Source organism: Manihot esculenta, chromosome 12 (assembly GCF_001659605.2).
Source record: "Manihot esculenta cultivar AM560-2 chromosome 12, M.esculenta_v8, whole genome shotgun sequence".
In the NCBI taxonomy this organism is placed as follows: Eukaryota; Viridiplantae; Streptophyta; class Magnoliopsida; order Malpighiales; family Euphorbiaceae; genus Manihot; species Manihot esculenta.
This window is the reverse complement of record NC_035172.2, coordinates 16,373,884-16,392,531: the sequence shown is the minus strand read 5'-3', so window position 1 is coordinate 16,392,531 and position 18,648 is coordinate 16,373,884. Positions and strand designations below refer to the sequence as shown.

Genomic DNA, 18,648 nt, shown 5'->3' with positions numbered 1-18,648 from the left:
TGTGATCACCTTAACCCTTTCAAGATACACAAATGGGTCATCCCCTTTTTCATACTGAGGAGCACCCAATTTCATGTAGTCGGTCATCTTGACCTTACTCCCACTGGCTGAGCTAGGTCTAGAAGGTTGAGTAACTAGGGCTGCTGGTTCTGTAGGTGGTGGAGGTGGTACAACATTTTCTGAGGTAGGGTTTGCTGGATTTGGATAGTAAGGTGGGGGTGGATACATTGGGTATTGTGAATATGGTGGGTAGTAGGGTGGGTATGGCATCTGTGTGGGATAAGGGGTGAAACTAGGGTAATCCAATGTACCTCCCATCGAATACCCGGGGTTTTGTGAGAAGTGTGGGTAGTGGGGTGGCTGAACAAATCCCGAGGCCTGAGTGCCTCCTTGGGACTCTCCCATTCCCTCTTCTGACATGCTAACTCCCAGACTGCCATCCCTCCTCTGCTCTACATCCATATGATCCCCCATGTCTTCTGACATTCCTCCCTGAACTGTTCCCCTCACTGATATGCTCCTACCCAGATCCAGAGACCTTCTAGGGTCTCTTACTGCTCTTTCTCTGTTAGACCTACTAGACATTGCCCTAGGCAATATAGGAGGACGGGCGCTCATGCCCTCATCCTCAGGTGGCACTCCAGTCAATCGTGCAGATCGACGAGTTCCCCTCATCCTGTTTTCTGAAAGGCAGCACATAACAAGAAAACATTAGCATCATATGGTTCATGTGGGCACACATGAACCCTCATCACATACATCACATATCATTAATGCACATGCATATAATCATGGCATTTCACATCATCATGCAAGACAGGACTCCACATCCTATTCTAGTGGACATGATCTTCCTATTGTGCTTGACCTTCTATAACACCTATGAGCCCAACACTCTAGGTCCGACCATATGAACCTAGGGCTCTGATACCATTCTGTAACGACCCGAAAATCGGACCGCTACCGGCGCTAAGATCCAGATCGGCTTAAGGCCGCCGGGACCCGTAGCAAGCCTGACATGTAACTTGTAAACCTGATTAATCCCATACATGATCAACAATATACATAAGAATTAAAACTTTTCTTTCATACATTCTATCATACACCAAACTCAACCTGTGCATGCACTGAACATAGTCATAATCATAAACTTGACCCCTCTGTGCGAGCTCATCAATGCCCCCAATGGGTGGCATAACATGTGTTGAGTTGGTTAAACATCCACATCATAAACATCTAAGATCATGTATTAAAAGGGATAACAACATCCATAGGGTCAAGCACAACTTCTATTCCTCAATATTATTACACATAACATGACTATTCAAACTTTACATCATCTTACAATTTATCATGTCCACTTTCTATCTATTACAAACACGTGACTTTACTCTTCTTGACTTCTCAGTCTAGCCCGTTCCTGCAATCCTGGGGGATTATGGAAAAGGGGTGAGCTACTAGAGCCCAGTGAGCAGAATAATAGAAAACATTTAAAATCTCATGCCATCATGTAATGCAACACATCACAACAAATCACATCTCGGATGGTATTGTCACCAATAGTCCTCTACATTCCAAAGTGTCGGGACGTAGAATGGATACAACCGGTCTTTCTCTTAACATATCATAACATTCCAATGTACCAGGGACGTAGAATGGGTACAACCTGGACTTTCTCTTACATAGTGCCAGGGACGTAGAATGGGTACAACCTAGACTTCCATACCATATCATGCCATAACATCATCATACCATATGAGGACTAAAGGATCATCCAATAACCAATCCACATCAACATCATAAATGCAATGCAACATATTCGTGAATTCTAATGCAAACAACCTAATTTATCACATGGCATTCATGATGCAAGAACATGCTAAAAACTTTATAATTTATTTCCTTTAAATCGTAAAGGTTTATTCTACTCACCTCTTGGCTAGCTCTGCCAAAGACTGATGCAGCTAACTCACTGCTGGGGTCCTCGGTTCCTCGGGTCCGAACCTACACAGGTGGACTCAAATGAGGGACTAAACAACTAGAACATAACTCTAAAAACATCCCCCAAAAACCCTCTAAAACTCCTCAAACAATCATGCAAAATCATGCAAAGGAAGGCTGAACAGGGCAAGTTCGGCGGCACCTTTGGCGGCCGAAAGTCCCTCCAGAGCCGAAACCCAGGCAGGTTCGGCGGCACCTTCGGCGGCCGAAAGTCCCAGACAGAGACGAAAGTCTCTTTTCGGGGGCAGGCTTCGGCAGCCGAAAGGCTTGCCTCCTCAGGCCATGTTCGGCGGCCGAAAGTCCTTCGGCTGCCGAACCTGGTTTCTGCCAAAGGGCAGAAACTTGGCTCCTCTATGCACATTTGCCTCCAAAACTTCCAATCATGCATAAACTTATTCTACAACACACATACTCAAGCATACAAGCTCCTAGGAGCTTCAAACTATCTTAAACCCCATCTACAACACATCAAACAACACAAATCCAACATACATTGTCCATAAACCAACATAAACCCAAAAACTCATAAAACCCTACACATGCATTTCTACTTCAAGAATCAACTTAAAACTTGTTAAAAACATGTAGTGAGCTCAAGATCGGCCCTTTTACCTCTTGTAGATCGAGAGGAAGACGACCCTAGCTCGGAGATGGGAGAGATTTGAGTTCTTGAACCTCAAAGCTCCAAAACTCGCTTTAAACTCGAAAATCTTCACAACAAGATGAAAACTCATAAGAAAAACATGAAAACTCGAAGGGAGAAGCTCAAAACAGAGGAGGGGCGGTGAACTCACCTTGGCCGAAAACGGGAAGAAAAGCTTGTCCGTTTCGGCCATGGGGTCCTTTTATAGGGTTGTCCTTACCACCTTTCGGCGGCCTAACGTGCCCCCACAACGCATGCAAGTTCGGCGGCCGAACATGAGGTTCGGCGGCCGAACCTTGGCTTATTCAAACAAGGCTTTCGGAGGCCAAAAGCGCTCCCAAAACCTCCTCATGTTCGGCGGCCGAACATGACTTTCGGCGGCCGAACCTGACAAAGTCTCCAAAGCCCTCTACACTCAAAACTTGGATTTATTTTCATTAAAAACCATAAAATACATCAAAACATTTTATGAAAACATGGTTTTACCCTTCTAGAGATCTCCGACATCCGAGATTCCACCGGACGTAGGAATCCCGACACCGGAGTCTAGCCGGGTATTACAGTTGCTGTTTTATCGCAAATACAGGCAGTGATAATGAGACAACGGGCTTCCTTATTGATGCCTTAATCAGCTAATCTCCATTTATCTCATGGATCCCCTGGTGATTTACATATAGATTAAGATGAGATTCGCTTTTCACTGGCTTGATATATTTTATGATATAAATTTATTATTTAACTGTTTTACTTTTTAGTACTTCTTAAATGCTTAAATTTCTTGACACTATTTGAATCTATTATGTATTTTTAATATTTTATGCTTTTTAATATTGGATTATATTGGTGTTTTGGTATTTTAGATTGCAGAATTATGGAATATAAATTTATTAAAGAAAAAAAAAAAGAGACAAATCATATTCAAATACAATCATTATTAATTAATGAGCAATCCATTAGAGACCAATTTAGTGGCCAATCATCCATAAATGTGAGGGGTTTCTTGGGTCTAGTTGGGTACTACAGACGGTTTGTGAAAGTGTTTTCACTTATAGCAGCTCCACTGACTAAGTTATTACATAAAGATGTTAAGTATGTTTGGGATGATAAATGTTAGGCAAGTTTTGACAGATTAAAGACTATGCTCACTGAAACACCTATACTTACACAACCTATTTCGGGCAAGGAATTTGTCATATACAGTGACGCTTCTCACAATGGACTTGGATGTGTTTTAATGCAAGAAGGTAAAGTGATTGCCTATACTTCTAGACAACTGAAGCCACATGAGAAAAACTATCCTACCCATGATCTAGAGTTGGCTGTCATAGTTTTTGCACTAAAGATATATAGACATTACTTATACGGTGAGAAATGTTACATCTATATATATCATAAAAGTCTGAAATACTTACTCACACAAAAGGAGTTAAACCTGAGACAGAGTGAATTGATTATGCCATAACTAATTATGTACTCAATGAAATTAGTTAAGAAAAGTGCCAAATGAATCTTAAGAAAAATACCTAAAACTTTATAAAAGACACTTAAACTTGAATTTGTATGAAAATGCATGAATCTGATATGTTTTGTGATACTATAAACAAGTACTAATACTGGACTGATTAAGACCTTATTGAGCAGTTTGTAAAGAAAAATTCATAACTTAAGATAGAGTGATCAGATTTGCATGAATTATACTTTGTTGGAAAGATAAGACATAAATGTACATTTGTTATGGATAAACTGAAGTCAAATTGTAATTCTAAACTACTTGAAAAGTTTATGCAATATATGGCAGATATAGTTCTCTCAAATTTGAATGCATAAAAATTGACATGTTTGCTTAATTGGTAAGAATTACACACGTGCTTGCTTATCGTACTTTATTTTTTCAAGTCCTTGATAATAACACCTATTTGTGCATAATGATTTGAGTAAAATTGTCATTTTTTACTTGTTAATATTATGATATGCAAGAAGTGACTTGACTTGACGTAATATTGGAATGTTAAGTCGACAAAGTTTTGCACTATTTGCCATGAGTTCCTCATCTTGTTAAACTTGGCATATGATATATGTACTTTGCAAATGATTTCAAGTAGTTTCAAATGACATGCATTTACATTGAATAATTAATATATTGAATTAATGATACTTGGTCATGGTAAACTTAATAGGAGTCGATGTTAGCTTAAGGATATGACATGTCATATAAACATACAGAGTTCGCAGTACTGCTACCGATACATGATCTATATTTGAGGTTACATATCAAGTACCTTATAACCATGGCCACAGAGCCTTGCTATCATAGTTTTGGCCTCTGAGCCTACTGTTTGGTACCCTGTGCCTACCGCTATAACTTCTTATCTACCCAGTTGACCCTACTATGTGTTTATAATGGCTAAGAACCTAATTAATATTGATACTTGATTTTGTGAAATTATCAGTGGATATTAACATGTCTGCATCTATTGCATACATTGAGCTATGGTGATTTGCTATAAATATAAAATGTGCAATAAAGGCAAAAGAAAATATTTTTATTGAATGTGAAGGAAATTCTTGTCATACACAAGGATACATATGTCACTCATATTTTATACCAACAAGTTTGACAAATATGTTTTGTATCATGTTAACTACATTTGACAAACTTGTAATTGTTTACTTAATTATTTATACACATGAATATATTTTCTCTATTTTATTATTTGTTTGCAATCATCCACTGAGTATTAGCTCAGCATACTAATTTTTATTTCATGCAGATTATAGATAAAGTACACACAGCGGAGGTCATCAGACATCAAGGCCATTATCATAGCTGATTGTTTTAAGTCTCCGAGTCATAGTACATTTATATTTTCGCATGTACATATTAAATAGAGTGGGTTATGTAAATCAAATAATGTAATTATGTATGCATAAAGAAAAAGAGTTAAGTATTTACATAAGATGATATCCATGGAAAAATAAGTGGTGATGTTATGAAATGTGTGCTAAATTAAAGAATAGTAAAATATCAAATGACAGTTGATGGTATAATTATAAGTGTGATTTTCATATGTATTATAGGTTAAAATGCTAATGAAACAGAGAAAACTCTGCCAAAATTTTGGTTTAAAATCTCACATTTACTTTAATCACTTTATGAAATTTACTTGAACTACCTAATAACTTAGTAATTACATATAAAGGAAATTGTTTAGTTTTGATATATCTAAAAAGATATAGTTTGTGACGGTTCTTGCTCTGTCTACACTTTGATAGGGTAAGGAGCGTAACAATTAGTGGTATCAAAATAAAGGTTTAGGCGATTCTAGGTGATAGTATATATATGTATATGTGTAATATATGTACATGTCAAAATGAGTTACAGTTATGATGTGGTTCTGATGCAGATATCTTCTTTGTGTCTTTATGTCTGATAGAAGATGTCATCTAAGTCACAAAGAGCAGTAGATGAAGAGGTAGAGAGTCATGCTCCCTCTGAGGCAGCTGCACCTGCTGCTGCTCCTCCACCTGCTGCTGCTGGCGAACCAGGACAGGATGCATTATTTCAGCAAATAGCTGAGTTGCTTAAGAGGGTTACACAAAAATGTGCCAAAGGTACCACCACCACCACCTATAGCAGTCCTTGTTCCCCTACCTGGTGTAGCCCAGGCACAATCTAGGCCTCCAATAGAAAAACTCAGGAAGTATGGTGCCACAGAGTTTAGAGATAAAAAGGAAAATGATTCTTTAGCTGCAAAATTCTGGTTAGAAAGTACAGAAAGGGTTTTACAGCAGCTACAGTCAAATAGTTGAGTTGCTTAGAAGGGTTATACAAAATGTTCCAGAGGTACCACCACCACCTGTTGTAGTCTAGGTTCGCCCATCTGTTGTATCCCAGACACAATCTAAGCCTCCAATTGAAAAATTTAGAAAGTATGGTGCTATAGAGTTTAGAGGTAAAAAGGAAGATGATCCTGCAGCTGCAGAATTCTGGTTAGAAAGTACAGAAAGGGTTTTACAGCAGTTATAGTGTTTACCAGTAGAAAGTTTAATGTGTGCAATATCACTACTAAAAGATGAAACCTATAGAGGTAGACAACATTAATACAGACAGTTCGACCAGAGCAGCAAACTTGGAAATTCTTTTTGACAGAGTTTAAGAAGAAATACGTTGGGGCCTTATATATAGAGGAGAGAAGGAGGGAGTTCTTATATCTCAGACAGTACAGGCTTACAATAACTGAGTATGAGCGAGAATTCTGCAGACTTAGTAAGTGTGCTACAGAGATAGTTCCTACAGAGGAAGAAAAATGTACACGTTTCGAGCAAGGATTACATGCTGATATCAGGATGTACCTCACAGCTATGCACATTAGGAACTTTCAGTTTTAGTGGAGACAGCCCACAGTTTGGAGCGAATTAAAGAAGAAGAGCAAAGTAGAAAGCAGAAAGGCAGTAGAAGAAGGGCCAAAGCCAGTATCAGGGACAATCCTCTGCATCTCAGACAACTAGCAAGAGACAGAGGGATTTTTAGCAGAAAGGGCAAAGAGGGCCACCTAGGCAGAGTCAAAGACCTGGGCAAAGTTCAGTAATGAGGCCTGGACAGCAAATTATCTCAATATCTAGTACAAGAGGACCAAGTAGAGAATTGCCACCAGTATGTGAGCATTGTGGCAGGAGACATGGCGGAGCATGCAGGAGATTAACTGGGGATTGCTACTTATGTGAAAGCACAGATCACTTTATGAGGGATTGTCCTAGAGGCCGGTCATTATTGTCTATGCAGACAGATAGATCTATGCCGACAGGGCCTAGGGGCAGGGGTAGAGGTGAATATAGTAATGTTTAGAGTTACTGAGTATCAGAGATAGTAGACAGACCAGACACTAGAGCACCTGCCAGGGCATATGTTATTCATGCAATGGAAGACCAGGACAAACTAGATGTTATAACTGATAAATTTTCCATCTTTGGTAATTATGTTTATGCATTAATTGATCCTGGTTCTACACATTCATACATCAGCATACCCATCATTGATGAGAAGGGAATTCAGGTAGAATCTTTAGAACATGACATAGTAGTGACCAATCTCTTAAGACATCTTGTGATTGTCAATAGAGTTTACAAAGATTCTCCTATATGTGTGCAAATCCAAGATGTTCTAAGGGATTGGTCATTGCTATATCATGTTCTAAAGGTTCTACCTGAATTCCCTTCTCATTAGTGATGGATATGTAGATGTATGAATGTGTAGAATCAAAATCAATTAATGCATTAACATATTTACTAAAGATGGAAAAATTTACTAGTTATAACATCTAGTTTGTCTTGGTCTTCCTTTGCACGAATAGTATATGTCCTGGCAAGTGCTCTAGTGTCTGGTCTGTCTACTATCTCTGATACTCAATGATTCTGAACATTACTAGATTCACCTCTACCCCTGCCTCTAGGCTCTGTCGGCATAGATCTCTCTGTCTGCATAGACAACACTGACCGGCCTCTAGGACAATCACTCATAAAGTGATCTGTGCTTTCACATAAGTAGCAATCCCCAGTTAATCTCCTGCATGCTCTGCCATGTCTCCTGCCACAATGCTCACATACTGGTGGCAATTCTCTACCCGGTCTTCTTGTACTAGATACCGAGGTAACCTACTGTCTAGGCCTCATTACTGAACTATGCCCAGGTCTTTGACTCTGCCTAGGTGGCCCTCTTTGCCCTATCTGCTGAAAATCCCTCTGTCTCTTGCTAGTTGTCTGAGATGCAGAGGATTGTCCCTGATACTGGCTTTGGCCTCTCTTCCGCTGCCCTTTCTGCTTTCTACTTTGCTCTTCTTCTTTAATTCGCTCCAAACTGTGGACCGTCTCCACTAAAACTGAAAGTTCCCTAATGTGCATAGCTGTGAAGTACATCCTGATATCAACATGTAATCCTTGCTCAAAACGTGTACATTTTTATTCCTCTGTAGGAACTATCTTTGTAGCACACTTACTAAATCTGCAGAATTCTCGCTCATACTCAGTTATTGTAAGCCTGCATTGTCTGAGATATAAGAACTCCCTCCTTCTCTCCTCCATATATAACGCCCCAACGTATTTCTTCTTAAACTCTGTCAAAAAGAATTTCCAAGTTTATTGCTTTGGTCGATCTGTCTGTATTAATGTTGTCCACCATCTATAAGCTTCATCTTTTAGTAGTGATATTGTACACATTAAACTTTCTACTGGTAAACACTATTACTGTAAAACCCTTTCTGTACTTTCTAACCAGAATTCTGCAGCTGCAGGATCATCTTCCTTTTTACCTCCAAACTCTATAGCACCATACTTTCTAAATTTTTCAATTGGAGGCCTAGATTGTGTCTGGGCTACAACAGATGAGGGAACCTAGACTACAACAGGTGGTGGTGATACCTCTGGTACATTTTGTATAACCCTCCTAAGCAACTCAACTATTTGACTGTAGCTGCTGTAAAACCCTTTCTGTACTTTCTAACCAGAATTCTGCAGCTAAAGAATCATTTTCCTTTTTACCTCTAAACTCTATAGCACCATACTTTCTGAGTTTTTCTATTGGAGGCTTAGATTGTGCCTGGGCTACACCAGGTAGGGGAACAAGGACTACTATAGGTGGTGGTGGTGGTACTTTTGACACATTTTTGTGTAACCCTCCTAAGCAACTCAGCTATTTGCTGAAATAATGCATCATGCCCTAGTTCGCCAGCAGCAGCAGCAGGTGGAGGAGCAGCAGCAGGTGCAGCTGCCTCAGAGGGAGCATGACTATCTACCTCTTCATTTACTGCTCTTTGTGACTTAGATGACATCTTCTATCAAACATAAAGACACAAAGAAGATATCTGCATCAGAACCACATCATAGTTGTAACTCATTTTGGCATGTACATATACTACACATATACATATATATACTATCACCTTGAATCGCCTAAACCTTTACTTTGATACCACTAATTGTTACGCTCCTTACCCTATCAAAGAGTAGACAGAGCAAGAACCATCACAAACTATATCTTTTTAGATATATCAAAATTAAACAATTTTCTTTATATGTAATTACTAAGTTATTAAATAGTTCAAGTAAATTTCATACAGTGATTAAAGTAAATGTGAGATTTTAAACCAAAATTTTGGCAGAGTTTTCTCTGTTTCATTAGCATTTTAACCTATAATACATATGAAAATCACACTTATAATTATACCATCAACTGTCATTTAATATTTTACTATTCTTTAATTTAGCACACATTTCATAACATCACCACTTATTTTTCCATGGATATCATCTCATGCAAACGCTTAACTCTTTTTCTTTATGCATACATAATTACATTATTTAATTTACATAACCTTCATAATCCACTCTATTTAATATGTACATGCCAAAATAAAATTGTACTATGATTCGGAGACTTAAAACAACCAGTTATGATAATAACCTTAATGTCCGATGTACACCCCTCTGATGACCTCCGCTATGTCTACTTTATCTACAACCTGCGTGAGATAAAAACCAACACGCTAAATTAATACTCAGTGGGTGATTACAAACAAAAAATAAAAGAGTAAACATATTCATGTATATAAATAATTAAATAAACAATTACAAGCTTATCAAATATAGTTAACATGATACAAAACATACTTGTCAAACTTCTTGGTATAAAATATGAGTGCCATATGTATCTTTGTGCACGACAAGAATTTCCTTAACATTTAATAAAAACATCTTTTTTTCCTTTTATTGAACATTTTATATTTATAGCAAACCACCATAGTTTAGTGCATGTAATAAATACAAACATGTTAACGTTCACAAAATCAAGTATCAATTTTAATTAGGTTCTCAGCCATTATAAACACATAGTAGAGTCGACTAGGTAGATAAAAAGTTATAACGGTAGGCATAGAGTGCCAAACGGTAGGCTCAGATGCCAAAACTGTGATAGTAGGACTCTGTGGTCATGCTTATGAGATACCTGATATGTAACCTCATATATAGATCATGTATCAGTAGCAGTATTGCGAACTCTGTATGTTTATATGACATGCCATACCCTTAAACTACCTCGACTCCAATTAAGTTTAATAGGGCCAAGTATCATTAATTCAATATATTAATTATTCAACGTAAATACATGTCATTTGAAACTACTTGAAATTATTTCCAAAGTACATACATCATATGTTAAGATTAACAAGATGAGAAACTCATGGCAAATAGTGCAAAACTTTGTCGACTTAGTATTCTAATATTGTGTCAAGTCAACTCACTTATTGCATTTCATAATATTAACAAGTAAGGAATGATAAATTTACTCATACCATCATGCACAAATAGGTGTTATTATCAAGCAAGCACGTGAGAAAATCAAGTATGATAAGCAAGCACGTGCGTAATTCTTACCGATTAAACAAGCATGTCAATCTTTATTCATTCCAATTTGAGAGAATTACATCTGCCATATATTGCATAAACTTTTCAAGCAGTTCAGAGTTACAATATGACTTCAATTTCTCCATAACAAATGTACATTTATGTCTTATCTTTCTAACAAGGTGTAATTCTTGCAAATCTAATCACCCTATCTTAAGTTATGAATTTTTCTTTACAAACTGCTCAATAAGGTCTTAATCAGTCCAGTATTAACACTTGATAGTATCACAAAACATATCAGATTTATGCATTTTTATACAAATTCAAGCTTAAGTGTCTTCTATAAGGTTTTAAATATACTTCTTAAGATTCATTTGGCACTGGTCTTAACTAATTTCTCTGAGTAGATAATTAGTTATGGTATAATCAATACACTCTGTTCTAGATACTCTATCACTGTGTCCAATTTAGATTTACTTGCAATTTACTCAATCCTTCCCTAAAAAATAAATTGATCTAGGTGAAGGAATATCAAATGGAAAGCAGATACCTAGAGAGTAGAAGTGGAAAAAAAAGAGAAAAATTCAATAAAGGTTGAACAACTGAACAACTTCATAACTTATTGTATAGTTATTGAAATTAGGCCTAAAATATACAAAATGAAACCTGAGACAGAGCTAAAACTTTCATGAATTGAGTAAATTCTGAATCTATAGATAAGATGAGATGAATTGTAAGTGAATCTAAACTTGACATAGTGATAGAGCATCCGAAATAGTGTATTGATTACACCATAACTAAATATGTACTCAATAAAATTAGTTAAGACCAGTGCCAAATAAATCTTAAGAAATATACCTAAAACTTTGTAGAAGACAATTAAACTTGAATTTGTATGAAAATGCATGAATTTGATATGTTTTGTAATACTATAAACAAGTACCAATACTTAACTAATTAAAACTTTATTGAGCAGCTTGTAAAAAAAAATTCATAACTTAAGATAGAGTGATCAAATTTGCATGAATTATACCTTGTTGGAAAGATAAGACATAAATGTACATTTGTTATGAAGAAATTGAAGTCAAATTGTAGCTCTAAACTGGTTGAAAAGTTTATGTAATATATGGTAGAATATAGTTATCTCAAATTAAAATACATAAAAATTAACATACTTATTTAATCGGTAAGAATTATGCACGTAATTGCTTATCATACTTAATTTTCGCACGTGCTTACTTGATAACAACACCTATTTGTGCATAATGATTTGAGTGAAACTTATCATTCTTTACTTATTAATATTACTTATTAATATTACGAAATGTAAGAAGTGAATTAACTTGACGCAATATTAGAATGCTAAGTCAATAAAGTTTTGTACTATTTGTCATGAGTTTCTCATCTTGTTAACCTTGACATATGATATATATACTTTGGAAATGAATTCAAATAACTTCAAATGACATGCATTTATATTGAACAATTGATACATTGAATTAATGATATTTAATCCTGATAAACTTAATAGAAGTCGATGTTAGATTAAGGGTATGACATGCTATATAAATATACAGAGTTCGCAGTACTGCTACCAATACATGAACTATATTTGCAGTTACATATCAGGTACCTCATAAGCATGGCCACAGAGTCCTGTTACCATAGTTTTGGCCTCTGAGCCTATTGTTTGGCACCTTGTGCCTACCGTTATAACTTTTTATCTACCTAGTCGACCCTACTATGTGTTTATAAGGGTTGAGAACCTAATTAAAATTGATACTCGATTTTGTGAAATTATCAGTGAATGTTAACATGTTTACATCTATTATACTAAAAAGTTTGACAAGTATGTTTAGTATCATACTAACTACATTTGACAAGTTTGTAATTATTTACTTAATTATCTATATATGTGAACATGTTTGCTCTATTTTATTATTTATTTGCAATCATCCACTGAATATTAGCTCAGCGTGTTGGTTTTCACCTCACGCAGGTTGTAGATAAAGTAGACACAACGAGGTCGTCAAAGATCTACATCAAACTTCAAGTCCATTACTATAGCTAATTGTTTGAGTCTCCACGTCATAGTACAGTTATATTTTTGGCATGTACATATTAAATAGAGTGGATTATGAAAGTTATGCAAATCAAATAATATAATTATGTATGGATAAAGAAAAAGAGTTAAGCGTTTGCATGTAATGATATCCACGAAAAAATAAGGGGTGAAGTTGTTATGAAATGTTTGTTAAATTAAATATAAAATATCAAATGACAGTTGATAGTATAATTATAAGTGTGATTTTCATATATACTAGAGGTTGATATGCTGATGAAATAGAGGAACTCTGCCAAAATTTTGATTTTAAATCTCACATTTACTTTAATCACTTTATTAAAATTTACTTGAACTACCTAATAACTTATAAACAGAGGCCTTTGCTGTTGTCGAGCTGAAAGAGAGCTCAGGAATTAATTGGGATGTTGATATCTCTTAGGGGAGGTCCCTCAGGTCTCTCTTGGGCGAAGGCTGGGCGGAGGCCTTTGCGGTTGTCTGCCTTCTACTACTAACCTTTGTTAAAAAGAAATATAACGTTGAAAAGTGTATGTTTATGTCCAACCTTCGAGACTGCCAGAAAACTGGTATTATTATTTTCTCATTTTTCTTCCTTGTTGCATTTTTTTTTTTGTTATTCTGAGTTCTAACTGAGTCGGTATCTCTTTTATCAACTTTTGCTGTTTCTATGGAGAACATCAAGCTTTCGAAGAACTTTTCTTTGTCCAAGAAAACATGAAGGCGACCTTGACAGCCTTCAAGGTCAATAAATCAGTGGCCGATGTGACTCGAGAGGTATTTCAAATGGTGGATTCAGTAATCGTTCAATGCCCCTGCCCCTACTTCGGCGCTGGTACTGTGAGCCTTGAGTTAGCTTTTTCAAAATAGAACATCGAGCTCATTTTTGAGATCGGCACAACATCTTCGCTTTATGAGCCTTAAATTAGCTTTTTCATAGGCAAAGTCGTTTTTGCGAAATGGCCATTAGGATGGATTAGGTTAGTTTTTCCATGCCGAATTCTATTGTGAAGTCGGTCATAACATTTCAATTTTTAGGCCCATTTTTCTATATGTCGGGCTCGTTTTTGAGGTCATCGTCTCATTTTCTACGGTCTGAGCTCATTAGAGAGGTCGTTCTCCTATTTCTTTTTACTCGCATCCCTATAATCTGAGCCTTTTTATGAGGCTAGAGTCTGACTCTTGTTTGTATTCTTTTATGATCCGAGCTCTCTTGTATGATCCGAGCTCTCTTGCGAGATCAGAGCTATCTTTTGTTTGTTTTGCTGAGTCTTACGTGTGTCGAGATCCCTTCTTAGGTCAGCAGCACCTTTCTCATTTCGTTTCTTTGGGTTTATAGCCTCGCTGGCATTGAGCCTTCATCCTGAGTCTTTATTTTCCCAACCAATTTTGTGGTTATTGGAGTCTTCATCTCCTCAACTGATTTTGTGGTGCCGATGGTTATGTTCTGAGACCGGTCACCTACCTCATTGAGAGCTTCATTTCTCCAGCCGGTTTTATAGTGCTGACAATCATATTCTGAAATCGATCACCTATCTCATTAAAACCTTCATTTTTTCAACCGATTTTGTTGAACAGTCACCTACCTCACTGGGGTCTTCCTCTCCTCAACCGGTTTTGTGATGTCGGCGGTCATATTCCGAGACCGATCACTTACCTCATTGAGAGATTCGTTTCCCCCGCCAGTTTTGTGGTGCCGGCGGTCATGTTCCGAGACCGTTCACCTACCTCACTGAGGAATTTGTTTTCACAGCCAGTTTTGTGGTGTTGGCGGTCATGTTTCGAGACCGATCACCTACCTCACTAGAGTCTTTCTCTCCTCAATCGGTTGTGGTGCTAGCAGCCATATTCCAAAATCGATCAACTACTCATTGAGGGCTTCGTTTCTCCAGCCGGTTTGGTGGTGCCGACGGTCATATTCCGAGAACGGTCACCTACCTCACTGGGATCTTCTATACTTGCTCAGAAATACTAATGGAAAGAAGAAGATAACAATTTTATTCACGTTTCTTAAGAGATAGTAGGTTACATTACATGCCTTTACGGGAAATACCTCTTCAGGTGTTGAATATTCCAGGCATGAGGCTCTAGATTTCTTTGCAAGTCTTCAATTCGGTATACTCTAGGTCTGATTATCTTGGTGATTCTGAATGGCCTTCCCAGATCGGCGCTACCTTCCCAGATCGGCGCTACCTTCCCCACAACTGCTCTCTTCATCAACTCTGCTAAAGTGGCGGGCGGCTTTCTGCACAACAATTCGAAAAACTTTGGGGAGGTGGTACCCTTTTGTATGGCTTCCACCACTCTGGCTTCATCAAGCTCGAGGATTTGTAGAGCCTCCAAGTTAAACCTGACCACATACTCCCTCAGCAACTCGTTCTTCCTTTGTCGAACTGTTTTTAAGTAACTTGTTTTCCTCTCAACTGAGATCCCGGCTATAAACCTGCTGATAAACACGTTGGCCTCTATGCTCCCTGCTTTTAGGCTGTTAAACCATGCCCGAATTGATCCAGTAAGAGTGGTAGAAAAAATTTGCACAACAGAGTATCTGAGCGGGTCTACAACTCTATAAACGTCTTATAATTCAGGACTTGCTACCTAGGGTTCCTGTGCCGTCATATGCGACCACTGTTGGCATCATGAATTTTTTGATATAGTTTCCTGTTGTACTCTTCTCACGAACGGGGATGAAGTTGGCAGCAAAGGACTACTGTTGTCTCGTGCCCCCAGTTTTGTCAACAGTTGCTCCTTCAACCTCTCCAACTTCTAATCTACATCTTCCTCTTCTCTCCTTGGTCTTTTCTCTAAATGATAATTTCTCTCCAACTCTTCACTTTCAGATCTTTCCGTCAGCTCGAAAGAGTAGCTTTCAGCCTCGTCATTTTTTATGAACTCTCTTACTACCAGGCCTCGTGTCCTGGCTATGAGCTCATTTTTTCCTACTAGCCTTTCCTTCTCCATCACCCGTCCTCCTACTGCTTTGTTGATGGGTTTGGTGATTTAGCATGGGTTGAGACTCGTTGGCAGTGAATCCTTCAACTATCAATAGTGCGCTCAATGGGGTATTGAGTCCCCTTTAGCATCTGCTCTAGTCAATGAACAATGTTTTAGAGTTGAAGAGTCATGCTTTGTAGCTCCTAATCAGATATAGTGATCCAGGACATGGTTCCTGTCGAGCTCGGCAAGAGATTAAACAACACAGATGGTTAGTTTAGTGGGACGATAGAACTGGAAAATGAAAACCGTTGTCATTTCTAAATAGAACTCAAATCATTTGGAGTGTTTTGAATGTGATTTTTGTCGTGATTAGCCATGTGGATCTCAGTGGATATGATGAGGATGAGAATTTTGGTGACGAAAAAATCTTCCTTCATTTTCCACAGACGATACGAATCGATGATGTGAAATCCAATCAATAGTAGAATTAGAGTATGTATGTATGAATTTAGTTCCGTTAGTTCTCCTTCCCTCTCTTTATTCTTTTTCTCTTTTTTTCATCTAGCAACATATAACCATCATCCTATATCCCTGTCATTTCCGCACATAGCCATAAGTATAGAAGTATTATCTCCTTTTCATCATCATATCTCATTTTCATTATCAACAACTATTTAATATTTTTCGGCAAATATGATTCCGGATGTTCAGAGTCTATTGTTCCGCATATCCATCACTTCTAATAAGCCAAACCTCCTTTACATGAATTTTTCCTCGCTTGGTCAAACGAAATCTAAACTGCTTGCTAATGGTCCGGCCTGCATATTAGATTTGTATGGACTATAATTTAACCATTTCGAGTTTCGCGGCCCTAATATAAGAGCTCAGTGATTATCAACCTTCATTTTCTACCTCATTTTCTCCATTTCAATCTGTCTATTTAAAAACTAATTTAATAGACCCTAAAGTTTTTTTTTTTTTTTCGCATATCCATCCGAAAATCCAGATATTCGAATTGGGTTCTTGAAGAATGGAAAATCCATTCATCTTAAACATCGTCAAGAAATCACCATATCCAAAAATCCCAAATACAACTTGAAATTAAATTTTCTTGCATACCTGAGACAGAGCAGTAGATGATGGAGGCTCAGGGCTAAATCGAAGGGAAGCATGCGGCTATGGAGACGCTGACCTGCTCAGGGAACGCGATGCTGGAGATGATGACCTGCCCAAGGAGAGCGGCGCAACGATACTTATCAATCCCGCTCAGGGAACAAGCCACGCGGCGGGAGCGATGAACTTTAGAGGAGGCATTGGTGTGGACTGAGGAACGCGGTGGGAAGGGTTGTGTGGGGAACGCAGTGGGAAGGGTTTTGTAATGACCGTAGGGCAGAGCAATTTTGTTAGGTACAAACTGCGTAGTTTTTGTCCAAAACTACGTAGTTTCATTCAATAGATTTAAAAAATAATTTTTATAATTGAGTTATTTAATTTAAAATTAAAATTACATGATTTTATTTAAACTAAGGTAATTCTTTTATTGGATTTTAAATATATTTTATAATAAATTATTAATATATTATAATTTAATTTTACTTTAAAAACATATTATTTACATTCAGCCATTAGTATATTGATATATTAAATTATAATATAAACTTTAATTAATGAAAATTATTAAGTAATATTTAATATGAAAATAATCATATTGATTGATTAGTCACGATGTCAAAGATGAAACAATCATAATAATATATTATTTTATTACTATTTATAATATCACAGATTAAACAATCATAATAATATATTATTTTATTATTATTTATCGATTTTATAATATTTAAATATTGATAACCGAGTAATTTTCATATAAAAGTATCTTTTTATTGTGATCGGTTTTGAATGATGGTTGATTGGTCACTATTTCACAACCATTTAGTGACTAAATCTAATAGTGAGTGTTCAATGACCACTATTTGATCGTTGATCTTTGTAATTTTGTATTTTTTCAAATATTTAGCGTCGAATATATAGTTGTTGATTCGTCACCTAAGATTGGTCACAAAGTGGTCACAAAACTATGGTGTCGTACTCCTGCCATGAATATGCATAGTCGCTAAATTAGTCATTGGCGTTTCACGCCACTTGTTTTTATGATACTTAGCGACCATTTAGTGTTTTATTGCTATTTAGCACTAGATAGCTACCAACTATTGGTCGTTGTGATGTTTTTAAAAAACAATCAATCTATTCAAATTGCATTTAGATGGTAGCTGATTGGTCGCTATTTAGCAATTACAATATTTTTATTGCTAAAATTAGTTGCTAATTTATGATTTTTTTTATAGTGTATTAAGTTATTGTTAGAGGTACTATTGTTAAAAAGTTTTAATGAAGACATTATACATTAGTCGTTGGGCATTGTACATTAAGCGTTAATACTACTACGATGATACTATAATCAGTTGTTAAAACTATAACAGTAATGACAAATTTTTAATGAGGACATTATACATTAGTCGTTGGACATTATACATTAATCATTAATACTACTACAATGATACTATAATCAGTCATTTAAACTATAACATTA

General features: G+C 36.8%; 1 long non-coding RNA gene across 1 annotated transcript; it reads right to left on the bottom strand.

The window, feature by feature from the left end:
• Nucleotides 1-5,680: 5,680 nt before the first annotated feature.
• LOC110607565 lies at nucleotides 5,681-17,476 on the bottom strand. The gene is made up of 2 exons (XR_002486743.2): nucleotides 17,175-17,476; nucleotides 5,681-10,158 (listed from the first exon to the last, which is right to left on the bottom strand). It is a non-coding gene; the product is annotated as an uncharacterized LOC110607565 (long non-coding RNA).
• Between the last annotated feature and the right edge of the window lie 1,172 nt (nucleotides 17,477-18,648).